This window comes from Hipposideros armiger, unplaced genomic scaffold, assembly GCF_001890085.2.
Source record: "Hipposideros armiger isolate ML-2016 unplaced genomic scaffold, ASM189008v1 scaffold_430, whole genome shotgun sequence".
Lineage (NCBI taxonomy): Eukaryota > Metazoa > Chordata > Mammalia > Chiroptera > Hipposideridae > Hipposideros > Hipposideros armiger.
In genome coordinates this window covers 979,667-995,384 of record NW_017731780.1, presented here as the reverse complement: position 1 = coordinate 995,384, position 15,718 = coordinate 979,667, and the positions used below count along the sequence as shown (strand labels likewise).

Here is a 15,718-nt window from a genome sequence, read left to right as displayed (position 1 = left end):
AAGAGTTTATTGTCACTCATTGATTTCCATACCCAAGGCCACTGCAAGTGCATCAATTAGCAAAGCCTTTCCACATATGTGTGTCACAAGATGTCTGACAGTTAAGTAGAGTCAGCAATGATGACTCAAGCCCAGTTAAGTTACAGGAAAAATCAGCAGTCATCCATCCGTAACCCAGTTTTCTGGAGGCAAATTCTAGGGTAAAAAGAACTGCTTTATAAGACTAAAACCTCATTTTGTATTATTGAAGAAAAATGTGTGTCATATTAATAACATTCAATAAATAAAATGTGCATCTTTTCATTTTCTAAAATGGTCATTTTCTAATGATCATAGACTAACAACAATCCAATCTTTGTGACAAGATAGCTTTTAGGAAGAATCAATTGATTGCAGCTATGGGTTTTTGTTTTGGGTTTTTTTTTTGCACCCCCAACCACTGATTTTCCAAAAATCGAGTTTCTTTGACTCCTTGGAAAGCTACTGTAAAATATTGCAGGTTATTTTTGATCTTCTGTGTTTTTATGACTCTTGTTATGTGAGGTTGAGATGACTTTGTGAAATGAGTTGGACTCAAATAAGTGCAACAACAGCCGAGACACAGCACTAAACAAAAACATAAATAAAAACCATTCCAATAACGTTCCCAGATCTCTGAACCTGAGTAGCCCCTGTGCAGCTTAATCAGTTGCCGGTACCCAAAGGAACTGTTTGTTCTGTCGCCCTGGAAGGAAACCAGCATGTGCTGAGGGAGTGTCCTTGGTGCTGAGGTCACACGAGGCTGAGCACTGTGGGTGGATAACAGCCAACCAGGTAGGGAGAAGGAAAGGCTGCAGAGAGAATCAATGATTATGTAGGCATAAGATGAAATATCAAAGGTGGTGTGCTTCAGGGACCATGCGAAATGCAGAGAGAATAGAGACAAGCTTTGAAAAGAGTTGCAGTACAACTGGAACATGAGGAATAGAGTCCAGTGAAGTGTGGAAACTCAGAAAAAAATGAGGGAGGCGGGCAGCTGGGTTCACATAGCAGTGCAGGTCAGGCAGTGGTGGTTGAGCTCCAGCAGGGAGAGTCACCATTTGGGTGTGTAGTGTTTATTATGAGTAGACTCCAGATCCAAAGGTGTTAGGAATTGGTGGAGCGCCTTCGGGCCAAGGATCTAAGGACCTGTGAACCTTGTTTTTTCCGGTTGTACTATTAGAGCACTAGAGTCCCAGATCCCTTTCTAATTTCTGTTCAGTGCCACCTGCAACTTCTGATATTAGTCCTCAGCAATGGGGGATGAAAGGAATACAGAGCCACCTCTATCGATGAGATTGCTATTTGAAGGGTTTGGGTCTAAGCTGTCAGTGGCTCTCTAAGTTTTATATGTAATAGTCACAGTGACGGGGAGTGAGGGAACTTGCTTAAAATACAAACCAATCCAGAGATCCTTTTTCAATAGATCCAGAAATCTGTATATATAACCAGCATTCTAAACCGTTTGGATCACGGCCAGCGGCTGGCATGTATGCAATGTGGTACCAATTTGAAAAAGGCACCTCTGCTCAGTGGACCAATTAAAAAAGCTCTCCTTCCTCCGGTCAGTCCCACACACTCCTGCCAGACAGCACTGCCCAGCCAGCAGCACTGGTGGAATTTCAGCCGTGTCTTTTGCCCACTTGGCTGGGTGGAGTACAACCTTTACAGCCTCCTTCAGTGGCCCTGATTCTTTAACTGTGGGCCTTGAAATGCAATGTGCAAAAACTTACTTTAATTCAGCGTTCTCCAAACAGCCCCAGTGATAGCAACGTTCTGGTAACTTATTAAAATGAGGGATCCCTGGCTCCCACCCCAAGTCTATTGACTTAGACTCTTCAGAGGCACAGATTGAGAATGAGTATTTTTAACGAGTGCCTTGGTCATTCTGGTCCTCAGAGGAGTTTGGGGAGCACTGATGTGAGAGAAGATAAAACACTGGTTCCACCTTTGTCCTTGATGTGTTCTCTCACCTGGGGAAATCAGAGACACCTTTCTAACCCAGATCGCATTGCTTCTCAGAATGGACTAGAAAGGCATAATAATGTGGACAGCAGAGCAGACTTGGAAAGTATACAGGAAGTTCCAATTCAGGGGAGAATGACAACCTCCAACAAGCTACCTGTTTTTGTGGAAGAAGTTAGGAATCGTTCCTTGCATTTTTAGACTTTAGAAGCTGTAAATATGGGGTTTGCATCCACAAGGCCTCTTCCAGTTGCCATACTCCGCAAGATTATGGATGAAGTGAATTCAACATTTTCATGTCATCAACCCTACACATTTTGAACACTTTAAGTTGTTATAAGCTTACTGGATAGTAAAATGTATTCATAAAATTCAAGGACATAAGTCTCACTGTTTTCACTTTCATTTTATAAGACAATATAGAAATAATATGTCCTGGAAACAACAAAAGATTGTCTGAATAAAACTGTTAGAGGTAGATCTTTTTAAAATATTCTTATTTCTTAAATATCTTTTTAAAAACCAGCAAAAATGTGACTAAAATACATGCTTTAAGAGTCTAGTAATTTTCATATGATGACCAAATCCCAATAGCATGCAACATTATAGGACCTAAATCCTACAATTTGGAGTTACAATGCTCACGAGTGTCTTATTCTTTTAAAAAACAAAACAAAAAATCTCCATTATGGTGACCTATGAAAATTAGATTCCATTCTTAAAGGTATTCTGGCCAAGAACTGGATTAGTAATGAATAGATGGTTGTAATATGAGTCAGAATAACTTTTCGATGTTCCTGGCGGGTACTTGTGACAAGCTGGGTCCTTGATTATTTGATGGTCTGATGACCACTCATAACCATGCCTGGAGATTCGGTTAACAGTTTCAGGTTTTGTGTTCTTCTGCAGACTGCACAGAATTGATTCCTCATGAATGTAAATGTTCAGATTTATTTCTGGAGGAGGATACCCATGCTGTGAATATTTGTTAAGTGATAAACATGAAAACCCAACATGAAAAGACTATTCTAAGTCAGGTCTGCTTTTCAAAAAGACAGAATTCTTTGTGAGCAGCAAATAGAAACTTTGCCAACTATCTGATTAAAAAGCCACAAGTTTGAATGACTAAACTCTGTTTATGGAATAAGGGTGCCACAGAGGCTGAAGCTATTGGAAAAGCTTGCAGCCATGTTTCCTTCCAAGGGCGTGGTGCTAAGAAACTCTTGGCCATGCTGCTCTGATGCTGCTGAAAGGAGGAAATGGAACAGGGGCTTTCCGCTCCCGATGAACAAGAGTTTCATTAACATTGAGATTCGTTTCTCTGAGAAATACATTTTAGCCTTTTAAATTTATTTTCATAATCAATATTCCCAAATTTTTTTAAAAAGCATATTTTTTAGAGTTAATGTTTAAGGCATTTATTTGTTTCTATGGCATTTGGGTTGCTCCACTTTAGCTCATTGTGTGGCAGATGCTTGGGGACTCTGTCACTGTCCAGCGTCTGTGTATGACTGAGTTTACCCATCCCCTAGAGTGGATACTGCCACAAAACTGGCAATGAGCCTGTATCACCACACATTTATAGTTATTAAAAATAGATACTGACTTCTGAACTACACATATAGACTAATAGCTACTGCCACGGTAAATATTCTAAACTAATCATGTGTGCTGTTAAAGGAAAGAAGCAAGCAAGAAACCAAAAATGGTTTCCTTAGAAAGTCCATGAGCTTGGAAGCTCTGTTAGTGAGAAAAGTAACAAGTGGTATCTATTAGGGAATGTTTAGCTTGGGGCTGACTTCCAAGTATAGTTTGCCTATCACTGTGGTAATATTGCCTTTACCTAAATACTTTTTCCTTCCCCTATTTTCTGCACTTTACAAACTACCAAAACTCGGACAAGTTGAAATAGGTAACTTGAGAAAGGACTATCCAGGCCCAGATATTTTCACTGGGAAATTTTACCAAACGTTCAAATCACACCAATTTTATACAATCTCCTTCATAAAGAGGTAGTACTTCCCAATTCTTTTTACAAGACTATTATTACCCTGAAACCAAAACCAGACAAAGACAACACACACACAAACTACAGACCAATAGTTCTCATAAACTTAGATGCAAAATCCCTCAACAAAATTTTAGTAACCCAGTAATGCATAAAAAAATAATAATACACTATGACTAAGTAGAATTAATTCCAGGTATATAAAGCTAGTTCAATATTTGAAAATAAACCAATGTAAGCTGCCATATCAACTGGCTAAAGAAGTCATATGATCATATCAATGTCTCCATCTGCAGACAGTGGGATTGTCTACATAGAAAATACCTAGGGATCAACAACAAAACCCTAGAACTTAAAAGTGAGTTTAGTAGGGTACCATAATACAAATCAACACACAGAAATTAATTAAATTTCTATATACTTACAATGAGCAAGTGAGCCCAAACTAAAAATGCAATACTATTTACAATTGCTCTAAAGAAAATGAAATACTTAGACATAAATCGAATAAAACATACACTAGATATAGGTAATAAAAATCATAAAATGGTGATTAAAGAAATCAAAGAAAATTTTAATACTTGGAGAGACATACTGTGTTCATACATTGGATGACTCAATATAAAAAGATGTCAATTTCTCTAAATTGATCTAGGGGTTTAACACAATTCCTGTCACAATCTCAGCAATGTTTTTTGTAGACATAGGCAAGCTTATTCTAAAATTTATATAGAAAGGGGAAAGTCCTAGAATAACTAAGACAATTTTGAGAAAGAATACATTGGGAGGAATCACTCTTCCTAAGGGTAAGCCTTCCTACATAGTTACAGTAACCAAGACTGTGGTTCTGGACAAGGAATAGACACATAGATCAGTGAAACAGAATAGAGACCCAGAAATAGATCCACACAAATATGGATTCAATTTATTTTTGACAAAGGAACAAATGCAATTCATTGGAGGAGATATAGCCTTTCCAATAAATGGTGCTGGAGCAACAAATGGATATCCATAGGCAAAAACAAAACAAAAACTGTAACCTAAACATCACACCTTATACAAAATTTAACCCAATATGGATCATGGAATTAAATGTATGGCATAAAACTATAAAACTTCTAGAAAAATATAGGCTACTGTGTTTGGGAGTGAGGACTAGACAAAAAGTTCTAGGCTTGATTATAAATGAATAGTTGATAAAAGGAAAAGTAACAAGTTGGACCTCCCCCAAATTTAAAACCTTTCCTCTGTGAAAGACCTGTTAAAAAGATAAGCAATAAAAGTTACCAACTGGGAGAAAATATTTGCAAATCACATGTCCAACAAAATACTTTGTGTCTAGAATATATAAAGAGATACAGTCTTTTTGGAAAACAACTTGACACACATATTTTCCAAGCCTTTTATCTAAAGGTCTCCCTTTTGGGACCTCTAAGGAGATCATCCTAAATAAGAAAATAAAGACGTGCAAGAAGAAATTTTTCATGATGTTATTTGAAATAAAAAAAAATTTTGGATGCAATCTGATTTTCCAGCACAAGTAAAAGGGTTAATGACATCAAGATGTACCTCTATCCAGTGAAATTCCAGCTGTCATTGAATGTGATGGCTAAAAATACAAAGTAGCAAAAGGAAAAATGCATATACGTTAATAAAAAGGACAAAATCAGGGTGCCAAATAGTATGCATTACATTTATGCCAAAAAAAGAGGTTATGGACATGTATAAGAATGATATATATGTTGATATGATAAAACTCTGGGACTTTTTGCTTTTCTGTATTTTCTGTTTTGTGAATATAATTTCATTTTTTAACTCAAAGTAAACAAATAAAATTTCCAATCCTCCCAATGTTTAGAACATTTATCACTTTGAGCAGGTTCAAATGAATAGCTTTTGTATAACATCATGGCTCTGGGTGCTTGGTGGGAGGGGTAGAGGGGGTAAGTTGCACTGGTCACGCGTGGTGGAGGTCAGTATGATAGCAGGGAAAAGATATATTTTGCCTTCTACTTTCTATTTCACGTGGCCCAGCACTCAGTTTAGCATTATCAACAATCATAATTCAGCTATGCTATGGGTAGTATGTGCCTTGTAAGCTGGTCTGCTCATCATTTATTACATTGTTTCTGAATTCTAAATCACTGTCAACAAAATTGAAAAAGACCCTTGTACACTGTTGGTAGGAATGTAAAATGGTGCAGCCACTGTGGAAACAGTACAGAGTTTCCTAAAAAAATTAAAAATAGAACTACCATATGATCCAGCAATCCCATTTCTGCATATATATATCCTAAGGAGGTGAAATCAATGCCTCAAAGAGATATCTACATCCTCATTATAGCATTATTTGCAATAGCCAGAATATAAAAACCTAAATGGCCATTGATGAGTGAATGGGTAAAGAAAATGTGGTATATACATACAATGGAATATTATTCAGCCTTTACAAAGGAAATTCAAGGAAAGCCAACCATTTTGACAACATGGGGGACATTAATCTAAGTGAAATAAATCAATCATAGGAGGACAAATACTGTATAATGCCACTTATATGAGGTATCAAAATAAAACTCAGAAGCAGAGGGTAGAATGGTGGGTGCCAGTGAATGGGGTGAGAGTGAAATGGGAAATTGCTCAATGGGTATAAAGTTTCAGTTGTATAAGATGAATAAATTCTAGAGATCTTCTGTACAGCATAGTGCCCATAGCTAACAGTACGGCGTATGCACTTAAAAATTTAAGAGGGTAGATCTCACGCCAAGGGTTTTCACCCCCACCACCACCAAAAAAAAAAAAAAAGGCAAGGGAACACAAGAAATCTTTTGGAAGCAGTGGCTATGCTTAGCATCTTGGTATCACAAGTGTATGCATATTTACAAACTCATTAAAAACTATACATTAGGGACCGGCCGAGTGGCGCGATGGTTAAGAACTGGCTTGGGACGCCAGAGGGCCCCGGTTCGGATCCCACATATGAGGGCCAGTGAAACTGCCCTCCACAGCTAAGATGCTGAACAACAGCTCAACCTGGAGCTGGGCTGCTGTGAGTCCCCGACGGCGTAGGCTGCAGCCCCTGTGGCAGTGGGCTGCCATGGGCTACCGTATGTAGCCAGCAGCCAGCGTGAGCGGCCAGCAGCCAGCGTTGAGTGGCCAGCAGCCGCAGTGAGCGGCCGTCCAGAAGCCGGTGACTGATCTGCCTCGCCTGGGAAGAGCGCAGTGATGGTGCCAGCTTGGGCCAGTGAAGCAACGTCCTCCACAACTAGACTGAAGAACAAAACGACAGCAAATTCTCTGTTCCCCTCCCCCCAATTCCCCAATAAAAATCTTAAAAAAACAACAACAAAAAAAAACTATACATTAAATATGTGTAATTTTTTACAAAGTGTATCTCAATAAAACTGAAAAAAAAAGAGCACTGCCTTTCCTTGGCAACAAAATATGGCTGCTCTCTTTTCTATGTTGGCAATAAAAATCTTGCCTAGAAAATATCCCTAGTGCTAGCGGATGTAATACAGTCTTCTAGATGCAAATCTATTAATAATTTTGCAGTTTATAATAAATAAACATTAATGATGTCAGTATCTCTTTATAGTAATGCTTTAACATGGCTCCCTTTTGCATGTGTTTTTATAGGTCTGACAAACACAAGTATTGACCCCTCACCACGTCATAAAAATCAAATATGATTTGAAAGCATAACATGTGATGGCAGTTAAGACCATGGAAATCCATTGGGTGTTTTGAGTCCAGATGTTCACCTGGAAATGAGCCAATTGACCAGGAGATAGGTGCCTGGCCGTAAAAGTGCTTACAATATTGTACTTTTCCTTCAGGTATGTTGTAACTCATAAATACATATTCATTTATGTAATTGTTTAATGTCTCTCTTCCACTCAATTTGAAAACCTAAGCTCATAGCCTAGCTCATAGTTGGTACCCATTGAGTATGCTCAGAAATAATAAATGTGAGGGTATAGGTAGATATGATATTCTTCAGGCTGTTGAACAGAGAGGATAAAACTAATATTTATGAGAATCAATTATGTGTTTGGAACTGTGTATGTTTTCTTATTTAATTCTTGTTAAATAAGTCCTCAAGCTAGCTACATAATTGCATTTGAAATAACCAAATTGACTATGTTTAAATATGGCTGCTGTACTTATCATGGTGATCACTTCTTTAGGTATATAAATGTTGAATAACTGTTGTGTACACCTGAAACTAATATAATATTGTATGTTAGCTATATTTTAATAAAAATCTTTAAAAAATAAAATAGTATAAATCATAGGCACATACAACAGTTTAGTGGTTTACCAGAGGTTAAGGTGGGAGGAGAGAGGTAGACGAGGGGAAAAGGGGTCAAATATATGGTGATGTAAGAAGAGCTCACTCTGGGTGATGAACACACAATGAAATACATAGACGATACATTATAGAAATGTACACTTGTCATCACAATAAATTAAATAAAAAAAAATTTTTAAAGAAAAAAAATTAACCAAATTGAAGTTCAGAGAAGTTGAGCCATTTACCAAAAGTAACACAGTTCATTTTGGAAGCCATTTTGTGACCTTAAATACTTTGGGTTTTTTTCTATATTCACTGCCACCTTAAGCCCTGCTGAGGGGAACAGATTTAATGACCAAGTCTCCTTTAGAAGGGGCTAAAAAATAATTGTGGGGTCATCTGTGGAATCAGCTTAATGGAGAAAAGAGATCAATTAGCAAATATATATCTTATGAAGTCCTTGCCTGCAAAGTCCACACACTGCTGGCTGTGTTGGGGCTGAACTCCGGCCACCGTCAGGTTGGTGGGAAAATGACAGAAGAAACCCCTAGTCCTAGAAGCACTGTCTTTGAGGGAGAAACTTTTCTCAGGGGTTAGCATAGAACGTGATTGATGGCACAGCAAAGATGTCCAGTGGATTTTTCTTGGTAACTCTCCTTAATCCCATTTTGGTTGTCATACAACAACTTTAAAAGGTGCCTGAAGTACTTTTGATGCTATAATTATCTGAACAGTAAAAATATTTTAAATCCTCTGCAAAATCCAATACTGTTATATCTCTGTTATCCCCAAGCATATCTACCTAAAATAAATTAGTCATAGGGCCACATATATACTATTAAGGAACAAGGAACAAAGGGCAGCGTACCAGTCACCTCAGCAAGACCAGCCATATAAACTCCTTTAACTAAAAGTCTTTTGTACCTGGTGGTGTGCCTGATGTAGGAATGCAAGACCAAGACCACAGTCCTCCCTCATGGGGCTAAGCCTTTCAGTAATTATTAACAATATCAAAGTCTGACCAAAATCCCCTGAATAAAAGTCTAACAGACAACTAGGAATGAGAGTTACTTAACTCCATAGCTGACAAGCATTGTTTACATGAAGAATTAGAGAGAAAAGTAATCAAATACATTATGTTCCTTTAGGAGAGAACAGAGTTCTCTTTTCAGGCCAAATTCCTTGTGCTTCCCTTGAAAAACAATGGAAGTAAAAAAAGCAATGGGCAGAAGGAATAATGAGGATTTATTTGGCTAAACATTTTGTACCGATTGCCATTTCCAAGAGATAGCATAATAATGTGTATTCAGCCACACGAGTTTAGTGAAATTCTTCAGATTGTTTAACACTAATTATATACTTCAGTACAATTCTGTCTTACAGTTTCATTTCATAAGGATCAAGTGTGGTTTAGAAACTGCTCAGACTTCAAGAAGCTTCTGCAACTACATTTTGATGAGTGTAAAGTGAATCAGAAATATATGGATCTCATTGGCTTTGTAATACACACGAGCTTAAAAATCAATTGGGACAGTGATTGTCAAACTGGGTCCTGGGAAAAGCTTAGAACCGTTTTTCTCTCAACCAAACCCAATGACATCCTTTTCATTTGTATCCTTAATGAATTCTAGTAAAAACTTGGCATAGTTCTGTATTTTACTTTTTCTATTTTAATGTCCCATTTGGGGATCTCCCTCATTTAATATACCTCAGGCTTTAGGGATGACCTTTGCATTGCTTATGATTCTCTACTGAATACATAAAACTAAAAAAAAAAAAATCCTGTGTTCAGACTTACTAATTAAAGTGAAAGTGAAGTTGACTATACCTGTTTCCTTTAGCGGTTAGTGGATGAGTAGGAGAATACAATTTTATTTATATAAAATCAACTGTTGCATTTGAAAGGAGGTTCAAGGATGTGGATCTTGCCATATTATCCCTCGGTTTGCTGTAGAATTTTATATCTGAATTTTTTCTATATATTAATCTGATTGATTGTTTTCCATTGCAAACACTTGGAAAGTTGTATAAGTTTTATCTCTTTGGATGGTGCTTAAAAAGCCCCCTATTTTTCTATGAGCTGATTGATGATCGATGCAGTTGCAGCAAGAGAATTTTCATAGCATTGTAGGGCCTCACACTTTATTTAATAAAAAAAACACCTCAAACCCCAAATAACTCATTATTCCTTTATTACAAAATTTAATTCTTAAGTGTCAGGCATAAAATTAGCTGTGCTTTAGAATTGCATAGTATTAGTATTACCTTTCTTTTTTATTAAAATTTTATTTGTACTCAAAAGGAAAAAAAATTTGCCTGTGTATGTGTCCTTCATTCTTTCTAGAGAGGTTTACTTTTTTCCAGAGAAGTATAAAACCACAACGTTCTTGAAATGATTTTTATAGCTAACTCTGGTCACAGAAGATCAACCATACTTTTCACATTCAAACCCCTGTAGAGGTGCCACAGCAGTCCCTTTTGCATGCACAGAGTCAGGTTACCACCATTAAGGTTTAATTTAAGGAAAGCTGTTAGCTCTTTATATCTTTTCCTCACAGAATTATTTAATATTAGCCTAGCATTTATTTTCATCAAGCTGTAGTTAACAATATAAATCAGAGAACTTGTGTGAATGGTGGATCTGTGAATAAGAAAGCATATACCATCCTGCACCACCTATCCTGACCATCTGCTGGGATAAAGTAAATGCAGTTCAAGGAGCAAAACCTCATCAGTCTCTGGGCATTCCAGCTAGTGGACACTTACAGTCTGTTTTTCACTTAGGTGTTTGCCTAAGAGCAGGAGCTTTAACTAAGTTATCACAAGAATTACCCAACATAGCAAGCTTGTCAACTGGTTTTTGACACCTATGTCAACACCAGGTAGAAAGCAGTGATTGCAGCTCTCCAGCTACACCCCTCCACACACCCCCTGATGTCGCTAATCACAGGGCTGCCAGCTGGGACATACGATCAAACAATTTAGCCTTACTTTATTTTCCATAAGTTTTGCCTTTTGTATTATATTCTCTTTTAACCTTACCTAACCATAGAGACATAACCTAAGCTTTCCTAAGCATTAAAAAGACATCCTTTTAATCTCTTAGAAAAAAAAAATCAAGCAACATGTTAGGATAGATAACACAATGTTAGAAAATTTGTCTTTTCTAGTAATGTATCCCATGTACTTTTCTTTTAAATTTTTCAGGCTTGGGACACATTTCATCTTGTTGACAAATGGTATTGACAACTGACAAGTCATTGTCTTGCCGTCTCTCTAGCTACATTTTTACTCATGTCTGTGAAATTGCAAGGTCAAAGGACAAGTTGTCCTAAATATTGAACTCCTATATTTGTCCAGTGGTGAAGCATGTTTGAGGCAGATACTACTCTCCTGCCAACTGCTTCAACCTTGACCCACTGGACACCTGCCACCTTCATTACACAAGCAGTGATGCATTAGTGATGTATCTCTCCTAACGTTTACATTCTTCTCAAGACATCCAGTTGACTGGGGAAATTCCAGAGAATTTCCATTACATATAAGCAATGTTATGGGGCTTCCTTTGAGAAGCAAAATAATAGTGGAAACATCATGACACATTGTCTGGATTTTCCCCTAGCTCTACCACTAACTGCCTTGATGGCCTTTTTGGAAGACATTTAAGTTACCTAGGTTTCTGTTTCCTTCTGTGCAGAATGAAATAGCTGTACTGAGTCACACCAGAAACCCAGCTTTCAATTTTTCAATGCAACAGCATGGTTTACCAATGGACAGGAAGACCACAACAGCAAGAACACAAATGCCAGGTTCTCCACTGTCCTGTGACCCCTTGGGTTACCACTTGCCTCATTTTCTTGGAGGTAATAGTGGAACCATAGCATAAAAATAATCTCAGGAAGTTATCTAATGCAAGCCACTTACCTGATCACACAGGTACATACTTGTAAGAGTGTGGAATATGTTGCAGATTCCTTTGTTTTGTCACCAGTGAATTTGAGTGGGAGCGTATAGGCCCGAGAAATGTGAGTGGAGTTTTTCTTCTTTGATGATTACATTTCCTTTTTATTAGTAATCATAAAAATGGGTTGACTGCCCAAGAATGATTTATTAAAGAATAAAATACTATTTAAACATCAAATTCCAAGTAAACAATGAGTGTAAATAGAGAACACACCACAACCAGCGTGAATGTAGAGTATCAACCAGGGTGTGCTGGGACAAAGGAATCTGAAAGATGATTTTACAAAACCAGCTGCAAAACAGAAGTAAATAAGAAAGATAAATAGCTGAAAACTTTTTTACTAGACCAGTGATCCTGTCACCTCCAGTCCCCAGGACACCGTTTATTATAAAACGTAGTCAAAGACCAGCCGGAAGCCATGGAAGCACTCAATCATTAAAAGAAACAGTACAATGGCATGTCTGGTGAATCTACTTCCATTACAAGCACAAAATAATACCTTCTAGTATAAAATTGATTTGTTTTGTTGCTAAACACAGAGTAGAGAACAAACTACAAAGATATTCAAATTTGTACTCCTTAGAGAAAAAATAAACAGGTAAGCCTCTCAGATACGTCAACAAGCTTGGCAAACCAACTATTATACAAAGTCGAAGGCAAATATTATGCTCAGAGAGAAAACAGAATTAGCTCCTCCCAAACTCCTTGTACTAAATAACATGGTCAGTGGTGAATATTACAAAGGCACTGTGTCTTATCCAGGGGTTAGGTTAGATCAGTAGCATAGAAAGCAAAGGAAAAGCATTCCCCTTGAAAATCTCTTAGGACAGTGGTGTTGGGATGCCAAGGCTTACCACATAAGAGACGAACTGTCTCTTAATACAACAAACTCGGTTTTTCCTGCAACATTGGGACAGTCCCCTACTCCTTTGGTTGACATTGGATGAATTAGGTGGATTTCATTAGCTAGATTTCATGATATGCAAAATAACCACTTGGTGCAATGGGATGAGAGACACATGAGATCTGAGAACAGCTAAGGTATGAAGAACAGACTCTCAGCCCCTATTTCATGCTTAATTTGAGGCATAAACACACAGAGTAGAAGAGTAGGTGGAACTGTACTGTTCTTTCTGTTTCTCTCTCAAGGTCTCCCATTTTCTCTCTGTGCACAGAGTTGAATACACCTAAATTAAATGCACAAATGATGCAACACTTTTGCCTCAATGCATTTCAAAATGATGGAGCAACTCTGTGCATGTCTTCATATCGATCATATTTCGCTTTGCACTTAAACAAATAACTGATGTGGAGTTCTTGACATATATGTGAGGGAAATATGCCTGACAACTTTGCTATAGGGGTAGATATATTGCAGTTAGCTAAAGACTATTTTGTGAATTAGATATGAACTGAAAAAAGTGCACTGAGATTAGTGTTAATATTAGGATGGGTGCAGCAAATTTAAAAAAGAATAGTACCTGGATGCTATCCACTGACTTATTTACAGAGGACAGTTCGTAATTCAAAAATATGCTTCCTAATGTTGATCACCTTGATGCTTGTAATGATAATGAACTCCTAAATTGCAAACATTTTCTCAAGTAGCTTATTCTAGTGACATAGTTAGTACCTAAACAGAATCTTCCTCTCCCTCTGCACCTGCTTCATGTGAATCTACTACAGTTATCCTTGCCTTGGGGTGGGGAGGGGTGAAGGGAGAGGCAGGGAGGAAACGCAGCTGTCCAAGTGTTGGTAGGATAAGTTCAAATCATAAGGGAACGTTAGGACCTTAGTTCCAAGCTATATTCACCAATTCATTTAGCATAAATCAAAGCTAATATTTGACTCCAATTTCTGTGCCTATACCTTGATTATCTCAGAACTCAGAGAGAAGAGAAATAAGATAAATTCAGAAGCCCAAGCACATTGTGCATTGGCCAAGAGACTTTGAAAATGCACTAGCAGAACTAACAATGGGTTGTCAAGATATCATAGGATGAGGAGGTTCTTGGGTTAGCTGAAGCATTTGGTGACTGCAGGTGAACGGCAGGTTTTATAACTAATATATTGTAAAGTCTCAACTCACTAGACTATATAGAATAACAATTCCCCTCCCCCAAGCTGTGTTTGTTAACCTACCACATTTCTCTGAGTAATTTAATTTTCTCTCAATCTGATTCTATAACTTTTTAAGAACTTTGATTATTAGAGCAGTCTCATTTCAGTTCTTGTAGCCATAGTCCAATTCTTTATTTCTTTATCAGCTTAATTGAGGTATTCTTGGAATACAATGAACTGCACATGTTAAAAGTGTATAACTGGATATGTTCTGATACATGTAAACATCTGGTTCTTTGACCTGCAGAGTAAATTATATGTTAAGAAAGGTGAAATGAAAGTCTTCTGAAAATGTCCCCACCATCCCTGATAATAATTCAAGAGGAATATCACATCTTGAGCAGAGTGGTAGAATACAGGGGCTGTGGTCCCTGTCATACCCCATTATAATTTTAATTTAACAGGTTAGCCTGCCACAGTGTCCGCATTTAAAATACACAGGTCAGATAATGACTTGGGGACTTTGTGCCTCCCAGCTCCACCACCTTTGCCTCTTCTGGGCCCAAGGTCCTCATTCCTGGGAAGGAGAGGGATCATTCTATAAGGGAACAGAGTAAGGGCTCCACTAACCTTGAATAACGTCTTCTCCTTGTTGTTTTCAGCTTCTTATTCTAGATGACGAATAAGCAAAGAAGGAAGCCCTGGTTAATATGGGGATGCAGGGTTACTACTATGTAATAAGGACAAGGAACGCTATGTCTTGCATCCCTTTGTAGGGGTTTTCTCTGGTCATTAAAGCACATTTACCCATGTTCTGGGGTAGTTAACAGCACCCAGAAGAAGCCCTGGACCAAATTTGATGGAAACTATCCCATTTTCCTCTCCTTCAGTGAGATAATTCTGAGACACATCATCTACACTGTTTCCCAAATGATTAAGCTCCATTTATCAATGTAATAATTTTTTTGTAATCATTTTCTCTATAACACACTTTTTATTAGCTTCCTTTCTTGCCTGTCTTAATCTCCTATCCCCTTATTCCTCCCAAATAAATTTCTTACAGTCAAATCCTTGCCTTAGTGTTTGTTTCTGGGAAAACCCAAACTAAGCGTTCTTAATAGTTGTCTTTCCTTTGAAAACATGTCAATAACATTTTTAATACACCACTGAGGTGGTCACTAGCCATGCACACTTCAGCAATCATTGGGGTAACTCTATTGCAAAACAGTGTTATAATTACTTGCCTGCTCATAATCATGACCCAAAGAGACAAGAAAATTTCTTCTGCATAGTCTCCTTAAGAGTCCAGGAAATTGTACACTCCTTAGAGTCCAGGAAACTAATTTTTGTTTGTTTGTTTGTTTGTTTTTTAAAGATTTTTATTGGGGAATTGGGGGGATGGGAACAG

General features: G+C 37.6%; 1 long non-coding RNA gene across 1 annotated transcript in view; it reads left to right on the top strand.

Moving 5' to 3' along the window:
- The window catches only part of LOC109394583 (uncharacterized), a 44,561-nt gene that overhangs the window by 23,776 nt on the left and 5,067 nt on the right, over window positions 1–15,718 (top strand). Inside the window, exon 4 of the long non-coding RNA XR_002126479.1 lies at window positions 7,628–7,827. This is a non-coding gene — a long non-coding RNA (uncharacterized LOC109394583). The remainder of the gene's footprint in view (window positions 1–7,627; window positions 7,828–15,718) is intronic.